The sequence below is a fragment of the Ambystoma mexicanum genome, chromosome 13, assembly GCF_040938575.1.
Source record: "Ambystoma mexicanum isolate Mex_15411 chromosome 13, UKY_AmexF1_1, whole genome shotgun sequence".
In the NCBI taxonomy this organism is placed as follows: Eukaryota; Metazoa; Chordata; class Amphibia; order Caudata; family Ambystomatidae; genus Ambystoma; species Ambystoma mexicanum.
The window spans coordinates 431,920,954-431,946,834 of NC_090938.1; positions in this window are offsets into that span (position 1 = coordinate 431,920,954).

The window sequence follows — 25,881 nt, forward strand, 5'->3', positions numbered from 1 at the left end:
AAAAGAGTGACAGCCATTGGGAGGAAACCAGCCACTGAAGGAGGCTCATCCTGAGCAAGCACGTGCACAGCGGAAGCCTGCATTGCAATGCCTAGCCAATCCAGCCTGGCGGCAGGACCACATTGCATACTTGTTGAACAGAGGAATCCCATGCATTTCTTACATATGTCTGACCTGCCACTCTTCAATGTAAATGTATCACCTAATTTAGAATTAAGGAAGTAAGCACTCTGGCAGGGAAGACTGCTTGGTGCTCACTTGGATCTGGCTGATGATTTGGCACTCCATTGTTTCGCCATTACCTGCTTTGAAATGCTGCCAAATGTTAAAATCCAATTGGTAGCATGGAGCACGCTCGGGCGAAGAAAGGTAGTAAGTATTCTGGCAGGGAAGACTGCTCAGTGCTCCCTTAAATCTGGTTGATGATTTGGTGCTCCATTGTTTCTCCCTTACCTGCTTTGAACGGACTCCAACAGTTACAATCCTGCTGGTAGTGCAGAGCATGCGTCCGCGAAGTAAGGAATTAAGCAGTCTGGCAGCCCGCCAGCCAGGTGGGCAGTGTCAGGGCAGTACTCTGCTCACATCATTGAATCTTGGTGGCTGATTTAGCTGTTTTCTTTTTGTTGACAGTTGAGAGTCTGGTGTGCGCAAACGCTAATGGTATATACATTGTGCAGTAACTTGCGGCGGCAGAAAATGAATCCTCCAACATCAAAAGAAGAGGAGGACATGTTATGCGTGCGATGCACTAGTAAGTCTACCCCTGCAGAAGCTAGCCGCGCAGAGTCAATAAATTTGGATCTAACACTCGCTACAATAAAATGCTGAGCAACCCGACAAAGTTGTGAACACTGGCACAGTTGGCAGGAAGGCAGAGAAGCTGGGCCACCTGAAAAGCAACTTTTACATTCTGGTATCTCAACATTCATGCCAGAATCGGGGGGAGATGAACTTGTGGCTGGTGCAGTTATCAATATATTTGGGCCTTCATTTTCACTAGAACATCTGGATTCTGAGGACCTAGATAACCGCGTGCACAAGGACTAAATTTTGGACTTTTGATTATGGCACCTATTGTCTCACATGAATTGGCAAAACGGGTGTGACCCTCTGGATCTGAGTGAGGCTCATATGGCTTCATGGGACAGAAGAGAGAATTGCCCTCATTAGGACTCCGGCGCTAAACCATGGTCCTATTAGCACCATGGTCCATGCCGGAGTCCGCCATGGAGAAAGGGGGAATTACCACCCCGATCCAAGGGGTGGCAGGGCGGTAATTCCCCCTTTCTCCATGGCCCTTCCCCATTCCCATTTTTGCCCCATAGGACTCAATGGGAATGGGGAAGGCGGCAATTACGGTACCGCAAATTGCGGTACCGTAATTGCTATCAAGGTCCCTTTGCGGGTCCCTACTTTAACGGCTGGTCCAGACCAGCCGTTCAGGTCGGGAGCCGCAAATGGACCTCCTAGTAAGGGGTTAAGGGGTTAACGGCGCCGCAGCCTTTTATGGCGCCGTTAACCCCTTAACGCCAGGGTCCTAATGAGGGCCAATGTGTGCCTATATAGAGCACTAATTAAGCATACAGTTGAATCATCCCCAATTTTGTTTGACAAGCTTACATCAAGGGGGGAGTAGTTTGGCTCAACAAAAGACGAGGGCAGGCCTAAAAAAAAACACCCAGGTAGGGTGGGTTTCCCATGGCTGGGGTCTAATCATCAGAATACTTATGCTATCTCTAATTCTGGGGATCAGGTTTTCGATGCCTTTTCCTTTCCTGTGTTGTCACATATCCTTAACCCCATGGGCAAAGGACATGAGACGCTCCAGTATGAATTGCGTGAATTTTGATGCCAAAATGAACTTCCTGGAGTGCTGTATTATGGCCTCTGGTAGGTCATCAAATGATATATAGAGATAGCTAGACTGCCTCCTTCTGGTACTGTTGAGGTTTTATTGAGAACAGACGCATACATAAACGGTCCCTCGCTTGTTACTAGGGCCACTCTAGTGGCTGAGGAAGACATTTTGGGAGTGGGAAAGGTGGCAGATGTGGGAGGCTAGTTGAGGACCCACCCATTGAAGAAGGGCTTATTGTAGTGATTGGTCCATTTGTTAACGTGTCTGCATTCACTCCCAGCAAGATAATAGTAGCTTTGGTGGATGCTGCACCCCCAACTATTGATTTAAGCTGGTTACCAGAGGCTCCCCGTAAAGGCACTGTCAACAAAACAAAAGTCAAAGACTCCAATGGGACTGCGTCTTGCCCTGTACATTTTTGTGGAGAAATGTAGTGAGCAGGGTCTGGAGATTAATACCCCCAAGACTAAGGCCATGCTTTTTTCTGCTAAGAAATCAGGGCACAAAGCCCTGAACTTGGAGATGGGTGGTTGCAAATTGGAGCAGGTGGAATGGCACGATTACCTGGGAATCTGCTTCTCCAGAAGGGAAACTGTGTGGGTCAGCATCTCAAAGCAAACAGTACACTGCAGAAAAACAGTGGGGCCCTGAAAGGTTACCACGCAAAGCACAGGGAGGGAGTTGTAAAACCGGCCCTCAAATTGTATCAAGCCCAGGTAAGGACAGCAGTAATGTTTGGAGCTGAAATTTGGGGTTACCCGTATGCTATATCTTTGACTGGGTCGGAAAATACATTTTTGAAAAGCACCTTGTTGTTGCCTCAAAGCACGCCCAGTCTGACAGTCCGTATGGAATGCGACTTACATCCACTTGGAGAAGAAGTTGAGATTAGACTGGTCTACTACTGGCTCCGGGTGTGTGGAAGACAGGAGCTGAGGAAGTATAGAGAGGCTCTAAAACACACAATGACAGTGGGGGGTTGGTAAAAGATTTGCTGGTTTGCCCATGTAAAAGAGTGGCTCGCCTTCTTGGGTTTGTCTGATTATTGTGACAACCGAAACACCATGGGAAGAGATGCAAAAGCTAAGATGAAGGCCACTTTCTGAGATACAAGCGGAACAGGACGACAATCATGTGCCTTGCTTTTGCCAGTGGACCAGATTACTCTGACCTGAAGCTGACCCCCGGGCTTTGAAGAATACCTGGATGTAATAAATCCAGCATACGCTTGCACTTTGTATATGTGATTTCGATTAGGTTGCCTACCGTTGCGGAACTATTTAATTATTCACATTTGTTGAGCGTACAGCAGTCCGTAGGCATCGTGTCGCTTGTTACAGTGGGTGATCATAGCTTAGTTACATATAAAAATACAGACAAGCATACTAGGAACAGATAGTATACGCATTAGTGGAACATGAGGATAGTGTGGTGGGAGAGTGTAGTAATTAGTTGAAGAGAGCAGTTTTAAGATTTTTGCGGAAGGCATGGAGAGACGTTTCAGCTCTGAGTGCAGTAGGGAGCGGGTTCCATAGCTTGGGGGCAAGGTATGGGAAACCTATCGCTCCTGCTTTTGCCCTGTTGATGCGCGGTACCGTGAGTTGGTTGGAGTAGAATAATCTAGTGTGCCTGGTTGAGTGTGATCTGTATAGTGTGTCTGATAGGTATGATGGTGCTGAGTAGTTGATGCATTTTGTGTGGTTGTCTCTTTTTGGTATACTTAGTGCTGCTCTGAGTGAGTTATTTTGGGTAGTTTGGAGTCTGGTTAGGTTTTTTTTGGAGGTGCCGGCTAGGAGTGCATTGCAGTAATCCAGCTTGGCTCCTATAGTAGCTCTGGCAATGGAGAGGCAGTTGTCCTTGGTTAGGAACGGCTTTATAGCATTAATGAGTTTAGTGCTCAGGGCGGAGGGAGAGACAATGGTGCTGACTTGTTTATCCATGGATAGTGTGGCATCAATGTGGACCCCGAGTGTTTTAACAGAGGATAAAACAGGGATGACACAGATGTTGATGCGGAAGTTAGAGTAGAGCGAGTCAAGATTAGCTTAGGTGGACTTTTGACCAAGAATGAGAATTTCTGTCCTGTCCCCATTGAGACAAAGGCCATTTGTGGCCATCCAGGCTTGGATGGTGTAGTAAATTTGCTGTAGGGTTGTAGTGTCTTGGTGATAAATTCCCGTAAGGGGAAGGAGCACCTGGGTATCATCAGCATAGTTTGTGTATGTGATCCTAAGTGCATCCAGTTTATCAAAGAGGGGATTTGTGAAAAGATTGTATAGAGTGGGGGCAGTACAGGATCCCTGGGGAACACCACAGTGAATGATAGTGGGCTCTGCATTTGCTATATTGGAGAACACTTTCATAGCTCTGCCTTCTAAGAAGGAGGTGACCCAGGTCGCTGCATGGTTGGAGAAGTGCGCAGCGTGCGTCAGATGATTGGTGCGAGTATTTTGATCAACCAGCTCAAACGCCGCTGAGAGGTCTAAGAGGAGGAGGAGGGCATGCTTGCCCTGGTCAAGGATATGGCTGATTTGTTTTTTTAAGTCTAGTAAGGCGGTTTCGGTTCCGTGCCCTTTGCGATAACTAGACTGTCTTTTTCCTAAGATAGAGTTGGTTTCAAGGTACCGTTGGATTTGTCTGTGGGCGGCCTTATCTAATAGTTTAAGAAGAAACGGGACGGTCGTTATGGGTCAGTAGTTATTAGGTTGAGAGGTGTCTAGTATTGGCTTTTTTAAGAGGGGACGCACCCAAGCCTCTTTAATGCTGTCAGGGACTATGCCTGTTTTGAATGAGGAGTTGATGAAGACAGTAAGGAGAGGAGCAAGTGGCTCAGCACATTCCTTGATGATCTTAGGGGGGCACACATAGCCCTTGCATTGCGATGGTTTGAGATGTTTAAGGATGTCTATGACTTCTGTTTCTGAGATTTCCATGAATGAGAATTTTGGAAAGTTGCTGTTTTTGGAATTGGACAGGGTCTGAGTCGGTTGGTTCTGCTTGAGCAATGCATTATAGTGGTCGGAAATTTTGATCAGGCGTATTTCTGCAAGGAAGCAGGTCATTAGATGTTCTACATGATGACCTTGTTCACTGTTTGAATGTATGAACTTTCTTATATATGTAACATCATGCCTTTTCCCCTGCTATGTGTTTAAGTTTGTTCACTGCCATATGTCCAAGCCTATCTTGCTAAACTGTTTTGGAACTTTGGGACTGTGACCTGTTTAGAAAACGCATTGGGCCTCATTACGAGCCATTCTCGCTACCGGCCCTGCCACCTGCGATTGGGCAATAGCCGTCCCATTACGAGTTGAATGGGCCGGTAAATGCCCATTCGCGGGTGGCGGTATTGCCGGGATCCCGATCCCCATTCTGCCCCGTAGGGCAGAATGGGGGTGGGGAGCATGGTTGCACCGGCACCGTTGGTGCCGGTGCAATCATGAGTTCTGCTCGTGGGTGCAGCACAGCCCGCCAGGTAAGACCTGGCGGGCTGTCAGGAACACGCGGCGGGACGATATGAACAATGCCGGTGCCTTACCGGCACCGTTCATACCGTTCCCTCCAACATTATAATGAGAGTTTGCACTTAATAACCTACATGACTTGTTGTCCCGTTTTTTGCCACGTGGCCTGCATTTTAACCAATGGTAATGTGATACTGGTCTATTATTGTTTTACATTTTTATTCTGTAATGTTTTATGACAATTGCCGAATAAAGCTATGTAAAAGAAAGAAAAAAGTTGAAAAATCAAAAGAACGTTCAAAAAAAGGGTTGAAGGTGTCACGCAGGTTCTTGCGCACGCTAAAGTCCCAGTCCTGCAAATCTGGGAGATTACAAAAGGAGACATTGGTGAGGAATGGGGACACTGTGACCCTGGACCCAAGCAAGGTTGTAAAACCAAGGTATCCTTGTGATCAATAGCCCCAAGGGCTGGGGGTTGTCTCTGGTTGGAAATATTACCCAAAAAAAGGATTCAAGAAAAACAACATTTCTCCTGTAAATGTGAAGGCGCAATCACTAACTACTTAAAACCTACCTCTGCTTTGAACAGTTCATTGAATTTAACTATTTTGACAATCCACTCAGACTGTATAGAAGACAATATGGTCACTGAAGATGTTTCGAATGGTTTTGGAGGTGATATGAATGATGAGGGACTTAAGTCCATAACAGAAGCTCTAGTCAGGGGAGTGGCTGTGCTTGCGCCAACTGCCCAAGTATTTATTCCAGTTGGTCACAGTGTCTCCTCTCAGGAAAGAGCGTTCCCGGTTTGTCTCTCTTCAGAGGAAAGAAGAAAACGGTTTTGGCTCAGGAGTCTGAAGCTGAGGCTTCATCAATGGAAGTTTGTAAGGCGTACTTGGGTACGGTGAAGCAGCCGTTAAAATGTCCAAAATAAGATGATTACTATGGACAGGAAACGTTTGGGACTCTTAAAAAAGAAGGGAGGCTTGGTATGTAAAGATCTGTTCCAAGTATGCCCTGAGCACAACTTAATATTCCCACTGAATAGCAATATATTGTAATACTGTTTGGAGAAATACCATGGCTGAGCCTGATAACGTCCTCTGACTTGGCTCAGGTGGAATTTAACAACCAGTTTTGAGTTGATATGGTGAAACTGGGCTTCTCTTCACAATTGATCAGAAATCTAGTATGTGCTGAAGTGCCAACCTTAGAACAGTTGGGCTACAGGATCGCAATAGCTAGATGTGAATCCAATCAAGCCATCAGAAGATAAAAGTAGCGAACAATGAGGTACCAATCCCGCGTGACCCACTTGTTATAAATGTTACATCATGGTGGAAGCAGGACCAAGCAGGACCATGCTGAGGTGGGCAACCCCGTGGTGGATATGACTCATAACACATTCTGAATTCACTACATGCTTATAGTGGCTCGCAACTATATGCCAGTTGAAACTTACCTTAAGGGTCACTTCGTGATACATGCTAGTTTTTTCGCATTTGGTGGCTAATTATGATTTGTTCACTGAGTGTGATAACATTTCCTTGCAGGATACATGGCTAACCAATATCCCAATAATAGATTGGTATATTGTTTGTAATGATCCGGCGAAAAGGTTTGCTAAAGGTAGGACTTTCGGTTGGCTTTTGTGTGCACTACGAATGGATTGTGCTTTGAAAAAGGAGAAACTCCCTTTAGAAACAAGTGACATTCTGGGAGTCAAATTGACATCTAGGGATCCTGGTAACCATCGGTTTGTCATCTGTCTTATATACAATGTTCACTATAACACTATTGCTATGGATTTGATAAGGTTTTGTAATATAATCTCAGAGCCTTGGAGAGGTATTTGACTGAGCAGTGGGCTAGTTTTATGGTGATGGGCGACCTAAACAGTGAGTGTCTGGACAATGGTAACAATAGTGCCCAAAAGGGAATAGTTGCCACAAGAAGTACATGAGAAGGAAGTAACACTATCAGAGAAGTATTACATCTTTGAAAACTCCACTCGGGATTATATTTTTATTTCAAATAAACTATTTCAGTTCTGTGGTTCTCTTAATGTGCTTGACCAAGGGTGTAGTGATCATAGCTCTTTACTACTCACCTTGAATTTGAAAATGGACGCGCAAAACATGCTTCTTATTAGAGTGTTGAAATTGGAGATACCATGCAGTGATCTGGAGACCGCGCATGACAGAGCGATTCAATCACAGTATTGTTTACTGCTTTCAGGGGGGAAGGTTTTTGGATCTCTCCCCAAAGAGCGTTGTGCTTTTTGTACAAAACATCTTTAAAGGTCTGACATCGGCTAGACATATAGATCAAGATGCAAATAGCCATTTTCATAGGCATACATTTCATGAGCTAACTGAGCAGAGGAAAAAAGCATATAAGCGACAGCTGAGGACAGCAAGACTATTAGGTAATTTGGGCTTCACTCTGATCAAATAATTGAAACATGAATACTCCAACTGGTCAAAAGCCCACAGATATTTGAGATATCAAAGAGATGCTGAAAATATGCTAAATAGCCTGAGCCATAACAATGGGTCCTACTTCTGCCCATTGATTAAGTCTACAGGCAAGCAAATATCTATGCAAGTGCAACCTATTGCTGGCTGTGTATGCGTAGAATATTTTTCCAACTTGTATTCTAAGTCTAAGGGCCTCATTCCGAGTTTGGAGGCAGCCATGGTGCTATTAGCACCATGGCTGCCTCCAAACTCGGGTCCGGGTCCGAGTTCCCTGAATGGGTACTTACCGGGTCATTCCAACCTTGGAGGACCCGGTATTTCCCCATTCAGGGAAGCCATCCCCATTCGAGCCACCATTGGGCTCAATGGGAATGGGGAGGGAGCTAATAACGGGCTCTTTATTAGCTCCCTGGTCCCCGAGAGGGACCCGCTAAGGACGTATGGTCTGACCAGAGGTTCTGAGCCGGTCCCGCTACGGAACCTCGTAATAGGGCGGTAAGGGGTTAACGGCACCGGCATCCTTACCGGCGCCGTTAACCCCCTAACGCCAGGGTTGGAATGAGGCCCTAAGTTTGGGGCTGTAAAGTCGAATTTAGATGAAAGGTTAATTCAGTACAACTGAGATACACTGAAAATAGCTTGGAGGATGTCCTAACGGCCATTGGGAAGTACAAACAATCGAATGGCCCGGGTGCAGACTGAATGTCCAACCTTACCCTGAAATCAGCCCCTGTTTTATATGCCATAGTTTAACTGGAGCTTTTTCGTAACATCTAGTATCTGCAAATGTTCCAGACCATCTTGGAATGATGCAGTGATTGGACTAATTTACAAATCTGGCGATAGGTCAAATCTGATTAACTATCGACCAATATCCCTCCTTGATGCTCCATACAATTCTTTTTCGACTTTTCTTTTGAGGGACACACAGAAATGGGCTACCTTCGTGTCTTGTCAATATGTCTATTAATCAGACTTTAGGATGGGGACCAGCATCTCACTAAATTGCCTGATCATTACACTTCTGACCAATAAGGTGCGTTTGGCTAAGAGACAATTATTTGCGGCTTTCCTAGTCATTACCAAGGCATTTGATTGTATCAGAAGTACTGTCTGGTCTAAGTTAAGAGAGCAGGGGTGCCCGAGGCCCTGGTGAGTATGCTGGAGGCACTACATTCTGACACGAGATTGAAAATCAGACTGGACCAGAGAGGTACTTGCTCTGATTGGGTAAGGAGTTAGCAGGGCCTGCGCCAGGGGTGCTTATTGGTCCCTTTTCTCTTTAACACCTACATTGCCAACCTCGGGGGCTGCTTTAAGGATGTTAGGTCCAAACCTCATAAATTAGGGTCCGTACCAATACCTTGCTTGCTTTACGCAGATGACATAGGGCCTCATTACGAGTATGGAGGTAGCCATGCCCTTAATAATGGTTGCCTCCATACCGGGTTCCAGTACCGGGTTCTGTGAATGAGGAATTACCGGGTCATTTGAACCTGGAGGACCCAGTAATTCCTAATTCACAAAACCAATCCCCATTCCCATTTTAGCCCCCATAGGGCTCAATGGGAATGGGGCTGGAGCTAATAACAGGCCCAGTTATACCTGGCCCGTTATTAGCTCCTTGGTCCCCTTGCGGGACCCGCAAAGGGCGTCTGGTCTGACTAGACGTTCTGTGCGGGTCCCGCTAGGGGACCTCGTAATAAGGCATCCCGTAATGAACGGTGCCAGTCCCGTACCGGCACCCTTCATTACGGGAGCGCCGTGGCCGTAATGAGGCCCATACTGTTGTTTGATTACACGTCAGTTGGTTTTCAGAGGTCGCTGACAGAGGTAAATGAGTATTTTATGAATTTGGACTTGGAGGTCAATATTAAAAAATCGAAAATTGGCATTCTAAACTCTTCCGAAAAAAGGCCTCGTAATGCATATTTTAAATGGGCAATCGAGGGCCAAAAGCTTGAGATCGTGCAATCTTTTAAATATTTGGGGGGTTTTATGTGCATGAACAAAGCTGCATATGCTTTTACATCAATAGGCAAAACCACTGTCCTCACCTCTGCAGCTCAAATGCGGCAATTAGACAAAGGGCCTCATTACACGGAAGGCGGTGAGCCATGGCGCTATTAGCGCCATGGCTCATGCCGGTAAAATACCGGCACCGCCTTGGCGGAAAGGGGATTTACCGCCCCATTCCAAGGTTGGAGGGGCGGTAAATCCCCCTTCCGCCATTGCCCTTCCCCATTCCCATTTCTGCCCCATAGGGCTCTATGGGAATGGGGAAGGCGCTAATTACGACACCGCAATTTTGCGGTGCCGTAATTAGCTCCGAGGTCCCTTAGCGGGTTGGTTTTTAACGCCTTCAAAAAGCAGGCGTTAAAGCACCAACCCGCTAAGGGACCTCGTAGTAAGGCGGTAATGGTTAACGGTCACCGTTACCATTAACGGTGGCCGTTAACCATTACCGCCTTCCGTGTAATGAGGCCCAAAATGTTTGGACAGTTTTCCTTGAGACCGGTGTCCAGTATTATAGGCAGAAGATTGTCCCAAACATTATTCATGGGGCTGAAACCTTGGTGGTTGAGGGAAACTCGGCAAGATTTGAAGGAAACCTGTGGTGTAAGGTTTTGGCTCTGCCACCGGGCACACAGTTAGCGGCTATCAGCCATATCCTGGGGCTTACATCTCTGCAGGCATTGATAAACTGGAGACGTCTACAGCTTTATAAAGGGTTGATTGCACCACCAGGTGGTGCCTTATATACTGAATTAAAGCCTGTGATGGTCGCCGGGAAGTGTAAACCCCTAAAAAGGTGGACAGATGTATGTGTTGAAATCTTGTTATGCATGGGTGTAATGGAAGGGGACTTAGCCTTCTCCCCTAATTAAGTAAAGAAGCATTGTTATGAGCATGATTGGATTGAGAATAGAGTTAGGCTTTCAACATACAAGATCTTCAGCCACTTTTATTAACATGTTAAAGGCTATACCTCTACATCAGACCTTATGCAAAAATATCCCTCCATGAAATGTAGATCTGTAACGGTGCACCTAAAACTTGATTTATATCCAACAAAAGAGGTGCTGGGTGCAAGACAAGGGATTCCGAAGCCAAACAGAACTTGCTGATTTTGCTAGGTGGACTTGGAATCTCTCCATCACCTTTTTGTTGAATGTATATACTTTCATGTAGCAGTGAGGGGAACTTCTGGGTACATTCTTGGTATCCTCAGAAGTAGTATGGGAAAGGCTTTGGCACCTTTTATTATGTGAGCCTGCGGGAACCCTAGCAACAGTGGAAACTCATTTTCTAAATTCAGTACTTGGAGGTGATCATTAATTGTCTGTGTCTCCCTATATTTTAAGCAGTGCAAGAAACGTAGGGTTTCCTTTTTGCTTTTTCTTTCTTCTTTGTATGTAATGAGTGTAGGCCGTGATGTTTTCTTTTATGTGCCTATATATGTATTTTACAATTGTCGCAATTTTGCTGTGTTTGTTTTATGGTGCTACACATTCCAAGATGGCCGACACAGTATTATTCACACCTGACTCCTTTGTTGTGGAGTCTGCGTAATTCCATTGGCCAACCTCACTTATATGCAGCACATGGGAGCCAGCCGACAGGCGAAGCCGGCACACTCCCAAGGCACACACTAGGCTCCGTCCTAGTCTTCACCACCAGCTTCTACGATCAAGAGCCAGAGCAGGAGCTCCCCTCTTCCTTCAGCGCGTCCGCTACTGCAACACACCCTTGATCCCTGGCCAGCCGAACAGAGGTAAGCCTCGCTGGCTATTGTCCACTCTGGCCATGAAGTCCGCACCTGGCTTGACTTTTTATCCCTGATATATGCGGCGCAACATCTTTTATGATTCGCCAACTACTGCCATTGATTGCGGCCCACATCCGTAACTACCTTTCTGTGATTCCGGAACTCAGTGCCTCCCTGCCGTCCGTGACGACCATTCCAAGATGGCCGACACGTAATATTCATACCTGACTTCATTGTTGTGGAGTCTGGGTAATCCCATTGGCCAACCTCACTTATATGCAGCCTATGGGAGGGAGCCGACAGGCGAAGCGGCACACCCCCAAGGCACACACTGGGCTCCGCCCTAGTCTTCACCGCCAGCTTCTACGATCAAGATCAGGAGCAGGAGCTCCCCTCTTCCTTCAGCGCGTCCACTACTGCAACACACCCTTGATCCCTGGCCAGCCGAGCAGAGGTAAACCTCGCTGGCTATTGTCCACTCTGTCCATGAAGTCCGCACCTGGCTTGACTTATTATCCCTGATATATGCGGTGCAACATCTTTTATCATTCTCCAACTACTGCCATCGAATGTGGCCCAAATCCGCAACTACCTTTCTGTGATTCCAGAACTCAGTGCCTCCGTGCCGTCCATGACGACCATTCCAAGATGGCCGACAGAGTAATATTCACACCTGACTCCTTTGTTGTGGAGTCTGCGTAATCCCATTGGCCAACCTCACTTATATGCAGCCTATGGGAGCGAGCTGACAGGCGAAGCCGGCACACCCCCAAGGCACGCACTAAGGCTCCTGATTGAGCTGATCGAGCGCAGCCGGCGCCAGGCGCCGAGACGCTGGGCAAAATGTCAGCAGCATGCTCATTATCCCGCTTTGCATCCCAGCCTGACCCTCCTGGCCATGTCTATAACCGCTGCTCTCCAGCCTCTGCTCCCAACCCACCCGGATGCCTGAAGGTCCTCCACAATATCAACTCGAGACACGGTAAGCCCGGCCCACCCCCACCTCCATCCACTGAGCTGAACTGTACTACTAAATAACTCTATCTACACAATCAAGCTAGCACATATGGAACCTACCACCAGGCAACAGTTATGACTATAACTGTCTCTATGACTAGAGCCGCTTCAGCGTTGCTCTCTAATGCTCGGTATGATGAGGCCCTGTAACGTCCTCACGGTACCCTTTTTGTTATGTGACTGCCCACACTAGAACAAACATACTGCACTTTTGCTGAATAACTACTGCTATACACCTGCAATTTGCTTGAATTAGCCTATATGTCCCACTTTGGACTAGCCTATTGCCTAATATTTTCTGTTGATGTGCCTAAACTAGCCTATTTGTCCCACTTTGGACTAGCCTATTGTCTAATATTTGCTGTTGATGTGCCTGAACTGGCCTATCTGTCCCACTTTGGACTAGCCTATTTCCTAATATTTGCTGCTGATGTGCCTGAACTAGCCTATCTATCCCATATTGGACTAGCTCACCCATACGCTATCCTACACCATAAAGAGTACAAGATGTACATCTCACTCCCAATATTGCTAATAGTATTTAGCCTCTCAGGAGTTGCCCACTGGCACTCTCTACCCTCACCTCCCACAAGCAAGCCCCACCTAATCATGTTCCCAACCAATGACCTGGCATCCAGGATCAGAGCCACCCCCTTCCTACCCTCACTAAACCTCAACACGCTGAAGGCCTCTATCAGGCCCACCACATTCCTACCCAAACTTCGCCTTCACTCCATAGTCCACTCTAAGAACCCCACACTGAACAAGCTCACTATAAACCAACCCACCAACTAGCAGGCCTCACCTCCCTCATCCTACTCCCTAGCTACACACACCAAAGCACCATGCCCTACCATCAACAGAAACCATCGACCACCACGTCCACCAAAAAGAATTCCCCAACAGGTTTCTCATCCACAAATAAAATATCCTATACCTGCAGCAAGACTCTACCCAAGCCCAGCCTTAATACCTCCAACTCCCATGGCTCCGACCTCACAATCAAGGGAGCTCTAATAAATGCTAGGTCTTTGATAGCTCACGCAACCGAAATTGTAGATATCATACTAACCAAAAATCTTGACTTCCTAACAGTAACTGAATCCTGGCTGCACGCTGCAGCCGGCCCCTCACTCCTTCTAGCAGTCCCAGACAACTTCTCCTTCATCAGAGTGGACAGACCTAATTCCAGAGGAGATGGCATCGCCATCATCTTCATGAATACTCTCGACATTAGACTAATCACATTACCACCTCTCTCCTTCTGCGAATGTAACGCTCACCTGGTATCCACGGGGACGTCACTCAGCCTGTTCTGACCTCTTACGACCTCGAACCCTTCCCTGGAGGCTATTCGACTGGTGACTGGGCCTGAAACACAGGATTGGTAGAATGTAACTCCCTATTGTCTCTGTGTGCTTGAACCCCTTCTTCCATGGGGTCCAACCCTTCCCTTTGATCCACAGCTCACCTTGTTTTCTTGGATAGTGTGCTCTCCGTCCTGCTTTCAACGCAGGGGCGCATTGATTGATGCGGGCTCATTGCTGCCTAATTACTTCACTGGCGAGAGTCCGACAGGTAAGTATAATGAGTCTTTTGAACAGTTCTCTAACTTCGTTCCTTTCCTTCCTTAGATGATGGCCGGCTTCCAGGGATGGCGGCGTGCTGCTGAGATGAGTAGAGCTGAAGGTGAGTGAGAGCGCGATGCGCGATGCACCCCTTTCGTATTTGCATTGAACTGAGTTCTTTTTCTGTGTCTTTTAGGTGGCGCAATGTTTTCAGCGTGGATGCCGGTTATGAAGAACAAATGCGGTGGGTAAGCGCGGTATGCGGCGCCTCTAGATGTTTCCACGCTAACCTGGAGTGTCTTTTCCCTCTTGCAGATGGATGAGAAGTTCCGGAGACAGAGTTCCCCCAGAGCGGCTGGGATTCAGGTAAGCGTTTGAAGCTCGTACAGTATTTAAAAATAAGCGAAGATTTGCAGAATGCTTACTAATGCCTTTTTTCTGTTCTTTTCCCTTTTCCTTAGGAAGCGGTGTGCCGGGATGGGAATGACACCGCCGAAGATGCCCGCAGAACATAAGGAACGATGAATGATGGGCAGAAGCGCCGGAAGGTAAGGCTGTTCCTAACGGTGTTCTTGTTCTTGCAGGAGCTGAGCGCAGAAGAAAGATGCAGGCCTACTGGAGACCGATCCGAACACGCTGAGTGTCACGCTGCAGGTGCAGAAAACGCAAAGCATGTTTCTCAGCCTGGGTGTGGCTTAAATAGTCTCTGGGTATCCGAGGTGTCTCTGGGCTGAACCACACCCAAAAGACTAGACCGCACATGCAGTTCTGGGAACCAAAATATGTGGGGGCATCCATCTTGTCCCCATCAATGCACTACAAGTCCAATCCCCAATGTTATCCTATGGGAATGAGTGAGTCTGGTGCCACAAGCGCCAAGTCTGACTCCAAGAGGGTCTTTGGAGGGATGGAGAGGCCCTTGAGGGCCATGTAGGTGATCGTGGTTGGCTCCAGCCTGACATCTTGGAGGGCTGGGTACATGAGGGGCAGGAATCATGACAGCAAACTACTCTCAGCCAAACTACAGATTTCACATAAAAACACTACACGGTCCACCTAATCTATTGACCCCCAGGTCCCATAGGCTCATTTGAGGAAGATATGATAACTTTACAATCTGACAATACCAAAACCTTCTCGCAAATCCTCATCATGGGCGACTTCAACTTAGGCTTCAATGATCCTAACGACCCCCAAGCAGCATTGCTAGCCAACACCTTAACGGATCACGGATTCCTGCAAAAAATGACCCAGCCGACCAACGAGAAAGGGAGCACCCTTGATTGGATAGAAGACCTGAACTGCAACATCACAATCACTAACATCCTACCTCAACCATGGACCAATCACCACCTCCTTTCCTTCAAGGTAGCTGCAAACATCCCACCTAACAGATCCAGCCCCATAGCACCGCCATGCCTAACAAGAAACAAACAAAACATCACTGCAGAGGCAATCATGGCCCTGATGCTCCCCACCTTAAACTCCCTCTTGAACACTACTGACCCCAACCTACTAGTAGATACCTACAACCGCACCATGTCTAAAGCCTTAGATGCAGTTGCTCCCATGAAAATGCGCAAGAGCAAGCCAAAAACCCACCTGAACACTTGGTTCACCCCTGAGCTAAAAACACTTTGGGCCTCATTACACGGTAGGCGGTAAACCATGGCGCTATTAGTGCCATGGTTCATGCCGGTAATTTACCGGTGCCGCCTTGGAGGAAAGGGGAATTACCGCCCTATTCCAAGGTTGGGAAGGCGGTAATTCCTCCTTCCTCCATTGCCCTTCCCCATTCCCATTTTTGCCCCATAGGGCATAATGGGAATGGGGAAGGTGCTAATTACGGTACTGTAAATTGCGGTACCATAATTAGCACCCTGGTCCCTTTGCGGGTTGGATTTTTAACGCCTGCAAAAAGCAGGCGTTAAATTCCCCAACCCGCAAAGGGACCTCGTAGTAAGGCGGTAAGGATTTACTGGTACCGGTAAAATACTGGTACCGGTAAACCCTTACCGCCTACCGTGTAATGAGGCCCTTTGATCTGAAAAAAGGAAACCCGTGACAGTATGGAAGCAAACCCCTCATTAGAGAACAAAAATAAACGTCATCATCTTGAGAGAAATGGAGATACCGATCTCTCCTCCCCACTCATACCTAAAAGACAAACCCTGGTGTACGAGCATCCAGAATGCTCTCACCAACAAAATGCCACCCTGCAAACTAAAATAGCAAACAAACAGTGCAACCTAACCAACATAGCTTCAACTCCTCCACTCACAGAGCATCTCACTCAACACCCCCATGGCTTCAAATTCTCAAAAGTATCTGTACCAGAAGCACAAAACATCATTGCCTCCCTGAAATCCACGAGATGTCAGGGCGATAGCTGCCCGGCAAAGATCATTAAAGATGCTGCCATTGACCTAGCACCCTTCCTAACTAAATTAATCAATGCCTCTTTCTCAACAGGCACAGTACCCAGCAACCTGAAGGAATCCTGAGTTCTCCCATTACTCAAAAAACAAACCTTAGACCCCAATATAACCACCAACTACAGACCAATTACAATGGTCCCATTCCTGCTGAAGATCCTAGACAGGGTTGCATACCTGCAAATCCAAGAATATCTAAAATCTAACCAGCTCTTGGGATCTCTATAATCCGGCTTTGGACCTCCACATGGGTCTGAAACGGCCCTGATTGACTTAAAAAGCCAGATTGACGAACTCAAAGACAAAGGAAGGATTGCAATCCTACTACTTCTAGACTTATCAGCAGCATTTGACCTGGTGGACCATAAAATACTTTGCGACCACCTCGCCAAAGCAGCCCATTTCTCCCAGTCGGCAATCACATGGATCGAATTATTCCTCAACAATAGAACCATGCGAGTTTTCTCATCGACTGCAGCAGCCGACCCCATACCCATCTCATGTGGAGTGCCACATGGCTTGTGTGTGTCGCCCACCCTGTATAATATCTTCACCAAGCCTCTGTTCGATGAACTGGAACGACTGGGTGTCACCTACACAAATTACGCAGATGACACTCAGATCCTCCTCCCTCTAACAGGCATCTTAAGACACTGATGTACGGCTTGTGAACAAAATTTACTTAATCATTCAGGCATGGATGGCCACCCATGGCCTCTGCCTGAATGATGACAATGCGGAAATCCTGCTGTTAGGTTCCCCAGCCATCATAAACAAGATAAATCCTAACTACATCTCCTTCAATATAGAAGGGAATAATATCTATGTGGCCAGAGAAGTAAAAACACTTGGTTTTTACCTGGATGCCACTTCCAATCTGCACAAACAAGTTAACGCAACCTCATCAGCCGCCGCCTACACGGGCAAACTAATAAGAGCCTGCAGACCCCTATTATCATCAGAAAGCTGCCTTGTCCTTGCCAGAGCACTTACTCAGTCCAAACTGGATTACTGCAATGGACTCTATATAGGAGCTGGCAAGATTGTGACCAACAAATTTCAAATTTTGCAGAATAATACCCTTAAGCCGCCCTTAATCTACCAAGTAGAGGGCACATCTCAGCAATATGAAGACAACATAAATGCCTCTCCATAAAAGAAATAAATTAGCTCAAAACCTTATGCCTCACTTTCAAAGCTCTGAACCACACAGCACCATCCTATCTAACAGAAGAATTCTCCTTAAGATCCACCACGCATGCCACTAGATCAACTCACATGCCCTACCTACAGGTCCCCAGATACAAATTAAAAAGATCAGGAGGGAGCAGCTTCCCCGTCATGGCAGCCCAACTGTGGAACACCCTCCCACATGCACTCAAGACAGCCCAGATATTCTCCAACTTCCGGTAAGGTGTCATAGCCTGGCTGGTTAGCAAGAACTAAGCGGGATAACCCTCCTACAAACGAATGCATCTTATTGTCTACCTCATGCCTCGTGTCTAAATCTAAGCTCTATCATGTCCAACTGCATTCCCATACTCAACTGTACCACTGCCACAAATTGACTACTGCCTACGTATCACTGCCAAATTTATTACTGCTTATGTATGTAACCTCTTTCTTTGACCTAATTGCGCCCAGATACCTCAGTGTCAGGTGCGCTATAGAAATAAAATAAACAAACAAACACATGCGCTAGAAGATGATTTTTAATCTTAATTATGATATCCCTGTAACTTTCTTATCATCAATGTATCTTACAACCTTCGTAATTGTATTATCAATCAAATGTGTATGCTTGAAAAGTTTGCAGTGTGTGTACTTTTTATTTTTAACAATGGTGTTTCTTATAAGCGATATCATTTTATGAATTACATGTGTGAAAAGATTGCATTTAAACTGAAATTCTCAATACAAAAATAAATAGATATAAAACCCCTAGAGTGGAACCAATAAATATGGCAAGGTGAGACAACAACATTTAACCTTAACTGTGATTTATTGATTATGGATACATTAAGACACTTTATTTTTTCTCCTCTTTTTTCTGTTTAAACAGCTGATAGATCTGCCCTAGGCTGACTCAAAAACATCAACCGCTGTTGATGTAATGTTGATGTAATGATTCATTGTGCACCCGGGGGGAATTCCTGGAGAATGGTTGAAGGCTGTAGCCACCATTTTAGATCTTGATGAGCAGTTATAGGAGCATCATATTCATGTGTTGAGGGATCCGATATGCTGTGCATGGCACCGCCTTGCCCAAGGGACCACAAATATGCAAGCCCTGGTGCAGCCCAGCATCTGATAAGCTGCCTGGCTGGGATTTGGGCCAATTCTGCAATCTACATATTGGCCCTCATTACAACTTTGCCAGTCCGGAAACAACAGTGCCGGTAATCTTACCGGCATCATTGTTTCCGGACCGGCAAAGTACAAGTCTGGTGGGTCGGTGCCCTCTGGCTGGGTGCCCTCCCATCCGGCAGGTCTGACTTGCCGGGCTCACAGGCACCCGCCCCAAGACTTCCATGGAAGCAACAGCACCATTATTACCGGTGTCTGTGTTTCTGTGGTCCCCATTCCCATAGAGTCCTACTTGTAATTATAATGTCCCGGTGTTACTGGGAAGCTAGGTGCCGGTGGTAACTGTTTACAAGTCCGACAGCAACATGCCGGTTTTTCTGGCACGGTTACCGCCGGACTGTGTAATGAGGCCCATTGTCATCCTGCTCTTCACTGCCATTGGAAGTGTTAGTAGGGCCCATCCGGTCCCTGTCTAAAGCCAGGTGCTATTGAACGAAAGGTCCCATGCTGGCTCCAATTTTGATTGGTCCCTATTGATGGTGAACCCCAATATTTTAAGGGCCTGAGTCATTCTCACTACTTGCATCATTGGAACCTCTTTTTCTATTGCCTATATTAGCCAGACCATGTATAGGTATAGGATAATTTCTCCTTCATGCAGCAAGAACATCCGAGGAGCCAGGAACTTGATGAAGCCTCTTGGTGCAGTCCTGAGGTAAAAGGGAAGAGCTTGGTTTTGGAAGAGATCCTCCTTTTTTCAAATCTGACAAAGCAGGAACAAGATTTCCTCATGTGATTGTGGTGCTAAGTGTCAATGAGGTCTGTTAAAGCCAAATGGTCCAGTGGGGATACCTGTGATATGATGTAGTGGAAGGATTCCATTTTGAAGTGATGAATCCTAATAAAGGTGTTCCCCCTTTTAAGATTTGGAACCAGCAGAAATTCGACTCCTGTCTTGTGTATCATTACTATTGAAGAGTGGAGGCTGTCCATCTCATTCCCAGTGGAACCTCTTGAAGTGCTTCTGTCAGTTTGAGTCCTGGCTATCCTAGAGCAGTGTTTCTCTCCTCAATGGTGCGGGAAAGGGTTCTGCATTTCCTGTAGGTGTATGTCTGGCAATTTCGATTTTGTATCTGTGCTTCACTATTCCCAGTACCCACGGGTGCAGAAATGCTGTAGACCACCTCCAACCATGCCGGGGCCAATCCTATAATTGTCAGGATTGTACATTTCTGGTAGGAGGAGAGTGGACTTTACTCCTGCCCTGAGGCTGAACATGCTTTTATCTACACTTCAATCTGCTTCTCCACTGGGACTCTAGATCATAGTTGGTACATAATGGCTTATTCCTATGTAGAACCCACGTTATGTTTCCTTTGATAGGCTCAGTGAACCTTTCCGTCAAGGACGTTCCCAGAAGGATTGACTCTTTGGAAGGGTACTTTCAGGGCAGCAGTCTTTAGAGAGGGCTTCAGTGCTCCAACCTCTTAGTTGTGCCTGTCTCCTTGCAGCTACCATTCATCTCAGTGTTAGTGCAGATCAACAAACCCCATCAAGGCATAGGTCGATTAGAAGTTTCACATCCTTCTCCTTCAAGATTTTTGTGCATTCAGCCTCTTTCTGGATATATTTGAATATGATTGAAATCTTACATAATGGTCTCAAAGGTGTATTTTGCACAGATGTTAGAACTCAGGGACATCAAGTACGACTGGAGTAATAGTCGGGTTTGTTGTTTTGTGGTACTATATGTTGATTTACCAATCTTGGCCAATTGTATTACTAATTTCCTTTGAAACTCAGTATGCGAGTGGGGCGTGTGACTGGGCACCTAGCTTTTAACTTTAAAAAACATTATTTCACGTTTTTATTTTATTCATTAGTTTAATTACTGAAGCTTTCCTTGTAGCTGGACTTGCCAGCAGGAAGGTGCCTGGCTTCCTCCCCTAGCCACCAGGGTCTTGTGCCTGGTTGGAGCAGGGCTTCTTTTCAAACCTCCACATTCCTAGCACCTAGGGGTCCTTCTTCACTGCTTACACAGTGGGAGGGACCCGGCTGATGCAATATGTGTATAAATACTGTACTTCCCTGGAAGCGCAGCGGGCTAGAGCCTCATGCACCGAAGTCGCTCCAAAGTCCTGCCCGTCTGGGCTCGTCCATGCGCAGACCGAGCCCTGGGCCATTCAAGGTAGGCTAATAAGCCACTGACGCACTACTTGGTCCCTGAGTGATCTGCTTAAGCTTGCTCCTCATAGCACAGTCTTTCCACCTAACACTGATCCTTCCGTGCCTGCTACAACCATTAGCACAATGCGTGTACAATAAACGCGTACTGCTAGCACAATCTAACACGAAGGAACTCTTTAAAATCCTCAAGGAATTAGAGTCTCCTGTACCACCTCTGGACACCTGTACCCCTGATACTGCCTGGTGTACTAACATCCAAAAGGCACTCCTAGATAAAATCTCTACGCAGCTAAAATTAATGCCAAAAGAAGTAACCTCTCAGATTCTTCAACTATTTCTCCTTCTCACAACCTCCCCACGCCTAAACACGCCTTCAAACCTTTCAGTTTCACGCCTTTCACCATTTGGGAAGTCGAAAATATTATAAAGAAGCTCAAACCCTCAAATTGTCAAGGTGACTCATGCCCCGCTCACATCATTAAGGAGGCAGCACACTATCTTGCCTCCTTTATCACCACCTTCATAAATGCCTCATTTAAATCCGGTATCGTCCCAGATAACCTCAAGGACGAAACCTACACTTGACCCGAATAACCCATCTAACTACAGGCCTATCACTACGGTGCCTTACCTACTAAAAATTCTGGACCGGGCGGCATACCTACAAATTCAGGACTACCTCAAAACAAACAAACTACTGGGCCTAAGACAATCTGGATTCCGTCCTAGACACGGGACAGAGACAGCCTTAATCGACTTAAAAACCTAAATTGAGGATCTGAAAGACAAGGGCAAGTTGGCACTCCTGCTTCTCCTTGATCTCTCAGTAGCTCTTGATTTGGTAGATCATCACATCCTCTGTCACCACCTCAAAACAGCTGCACATTTCTCTGACACGGCCACATCATGAATCAGCTCTTTCCTGGCCAATAGAACTATGAGGGTTTTTTCTCCATCAGCCTCTGCGGAACCAGCCCCAGTCCCATGTGGAGTCCCACAAGGATCATGTGTATCCCTCCCATTGTACAATGTGTTTACTAAGCCGCTCTTTGACATACTTGACTATCTGGGTGTTTCATACACTAACTATGCTGACGACACCCAGATACTCATCCCCATCACAGGCGACTATGTATCTGACTCCAAAGCTCTCAATGAAGTCTACTCAGTCATTCAGGCTTGGATGGCTCATCATGGGCTCTGACTCAATGATGAAAAAACTGAGCTTCTCGTCCTCGGTTCCCACATCAAACTCACTAAACTTGACCCACCCTACAAATCATTTACTACTGACGGGAACATTATCAAAGTATCCAACATTACTAAAACACTTGGCATTTACTTAGACTCGACACTATCTCTGACTAGACAAACAAATGCTGTTGTCTCGGCATTGGCCTACTCCTGCAAACTCATCAATGCCTGCAGACCTTTCTTGATGACTGACAACTGCATTATCCTCGCCAGAACCCTCATCATGTTTAAAATTGATTAATGTAACACCCTGTACCTAGGGACCAGCCAAAGAAACATTGATAAGCTACAGGTTACTCAGAACAATGCCATCAAGGCGGCTCTTAACCTTCCAAGGAGAGTACACATCTCTGACACAAGACCCAATTTACATTGGCTCCCTGTCGTCCATCGTATCTCGCTCAAAACTCTTGCTTTAACTCACAAGGTCCAGAACAACTCTGCACCTGCATACCTGACCAACCGCTTCACGCAACATACAGCTACCAGGCCTCTGAGGTCTGCGCATATACATACACTTACTATACCCAGTTATAAGCTCCAGACGGCTGGAGGATCTACTTTCCCAGTCCTCGCAGCTAAACTATGGAACACCATACCCACTGCACTCAGAACAGAACCTTCTATCTATTCATTTAAGAATAAAACTAAATATTGGCTACATGAGCTTGATGGATCTACTGCGTCCACATAACCACACTGTCCTCCCAGTAATCCTGCTAACTCTGATTTCTTAGCCTTCCTTACAGATCGTACTGTATTTTATATAGTAACCACAGTTAATTGTACTTGCCTTTGAGGTTTGTAATGGTACTGTTATTGTATGCTGTGATCTGTATGCTGTGATCCTTCCCTCGGGAAAACTGCCTTTTGATTGTATGTAACCACTTTCTTATCTTATACGCCCAGATGCCCCAGGGCAAGGTGCACAATACAAATAAAATACAAATACAAATAGCACTGGAGCCCTCACATCTTTACTAGTGAATGCGTGATCTCTAGTTAAGCACGCTGTCCCTTGCTACGACCTGCTAAATGATTTAGGACCCAATTTGCTCTGCGTCACTAAAACTTGTCTAAAGGACACCTCTGGACCTGCAGTCATGACCTATGACCTTCTGCAATTTGTTGGCAAGGTGGGTAAATTGGGGGGGTGGAATTGCCATAATTTCTAAAGCCACCCCTGACGGCCAAATCTCTTCTGTTAAGGCATAATATAAAATCTGAAATTCTCCTTGGCTGCATTAGGATTTCCCATTTGTTTTCCATCCATATTCTTACATTCTATCGCCCTCCTGGGTCAGACTGTTTATTCTGCAAGCAGTGGCTTGAACTGGCTGCTAACTTGTATCTGGAACTCCCACATCTTCTGGTTTCGGGGATTTCAATCTGAGTTCTATCGGTACACTGCACATCGCAGAACAGCAATTTCTGGATACCATGAACGACCAGAACTTGGAACAGTTAGTTCATGGGCCAACACACATCTGTGGCAACATCTAAGATTTCATCTTTTCCTCTCCCTCTTTGGCTACTGCTTCCTCTTCTTTGGTCTGAACACTATGCAGTGCCTTTTTTGCTTCGGACCCCTACCCTTTGTGCACAACCCGTCCACTGACAGGCACTAAAACGCTGTTGGTTCATAAAGATATCATCTCGAAAATCTTAGATAAAGGGGCTAACCTTCTGGGTGCAGAGCGGGCTACTGTTGCACAGACGCTTAGGGCCGTAACTGATACACTGGCTCCCCTGCAGATGTGCAGGGTTAAACCGTGTGCCTAAGAACCATTGTTTGATGACGCCTTAAAAACTTTATGCCCCAAAAAATGCCAGTCAGAACACAGATGGTGGGCTTCCTATTCACTGTTGCACATATTCTTGTTCACACTGAGTTCCAAAGCTTATCATCAAGCAATTTGCGTGGCTAAAACTAAACACTAGACTAGTCAAGTGGAAGGGACATTAAACAAACCAAAATAACTTTTTTCGCTGGTGCATTCTCTGTCTACGAATAGCGACTCAAGGTAAATTATCATTCCGTCGCAATCAATGTGTGATGCTTTAGTTGACTTTTTTATCACCAAAGTCAGCAATATACATGCATCCATTGCCGCCACTGGGCCACCACGGATTGAGAGTATTCAAGCCACCTATGAACTAAGGCCACAAAGGGCCTTAGATCTGCTTCTCCATCTGATGCGATGCCTCTAGCTACCGTGCAGGGGATCATCAATCATATTGCCCCCTGGTTATGTACAGCTGTCAATCAATCTTGTTCAAATGGTTTTATACAGGCAGACCTGAAGCAATCTTGGGTTATACCTTTGCTTAGAAACCCCTCTCTTGATCCAGCGATCCTGTCCAATTTCCGTCTGATCTCACCGCTTCCATTTTTGATGAAACCTTTGGAATCTCTAATCTCTCCACTTCTCACAGGGTTTCTAGAGAAGTCACACTCCATGGACTCGTTTCAATCGGGATTCCGTCCAGGCCGGGGCATGGAAAGTGTCCTGGTTTCTGTTATGGATGACCTGGCCAGGCTGGTGGTTCAGAGGGTATGGGGCTTTGATTCTGTTAGACCTCTTAGCATCTTTCGACACTGTGGATCACCCCACTCTGGTGCTCCGCCTCTGTCAGGCCAGCCTCTCTGGTCAAGTGCTTGCCTGGTTTTCATCATTTCTGACAGATAGGTCACAAGTTCTTTCTTTGGGGGCTTTCCTTTCTTGTTCCCGTAAATAATTTTCTGGCGTCCCTCAGGGCTCTGCCCTGTCTCCCACACTTTTTAATATCTGCATTCGGCCCCTTTTGTTCCTCATTCATTCTCATGGCTTCTGATCGTACTCCTACGCTGATGACACCCAAATCATCATCCAGCTGGATCTTGCCAAGCCGGACACTGTGCCTCAGCTGTCAGTTTGTCTGATGGCAGTGAGTGACTGGATGGGGAGCAACTGGCGGAAAATTAATGGGACCAAAATAGAGGTTTTAGTGGTGGGTCCTTCTTCTTCCCCATGGGGTTCTCTTCCCCCCTCCCCTCCTTCATGGCTCTAGTCTTCTGGCTCTGGCCCTCTGAGCTCAGCTCCTGTCCTCTACCTGTTCTGGTAGTCAGGAGCCTGGAGTTCCTGTTCTCTGAGTCTCTGTCTGCCACAGCTCAAGTTAGCTCAATATGCAAATCAGTCTACCTCTGGTACTAAAGAAGGTTCTGCCCTTCCTTCCAGCAAACCTTCACTCTTTGGTGGTGTCTTTGCTGGTAATGAGCAGGCTTGACTACTGCAATTCGTTGTTTCTAGCCCAGCCAGCCTATATCATCTATCGGCTCCAGCTGCTGCAGAACTCAGCAGCTTGTGTGGCCACTAATAACTGCTTATGGGCTGCATATCTCTCCAGTCCTGCGGTCACTACACTGGCTGCCGATTCAGAAGCAGGTTGTATTCACGTCCCTCTGTATTTTCCAGCTTGCCTTTGATGATGTGGGACCGGAATATCTCCAAGAGAGGTTTCAACACTGCCTGCCGGGCTGCTCACTGAGATCTGTAAAAGCC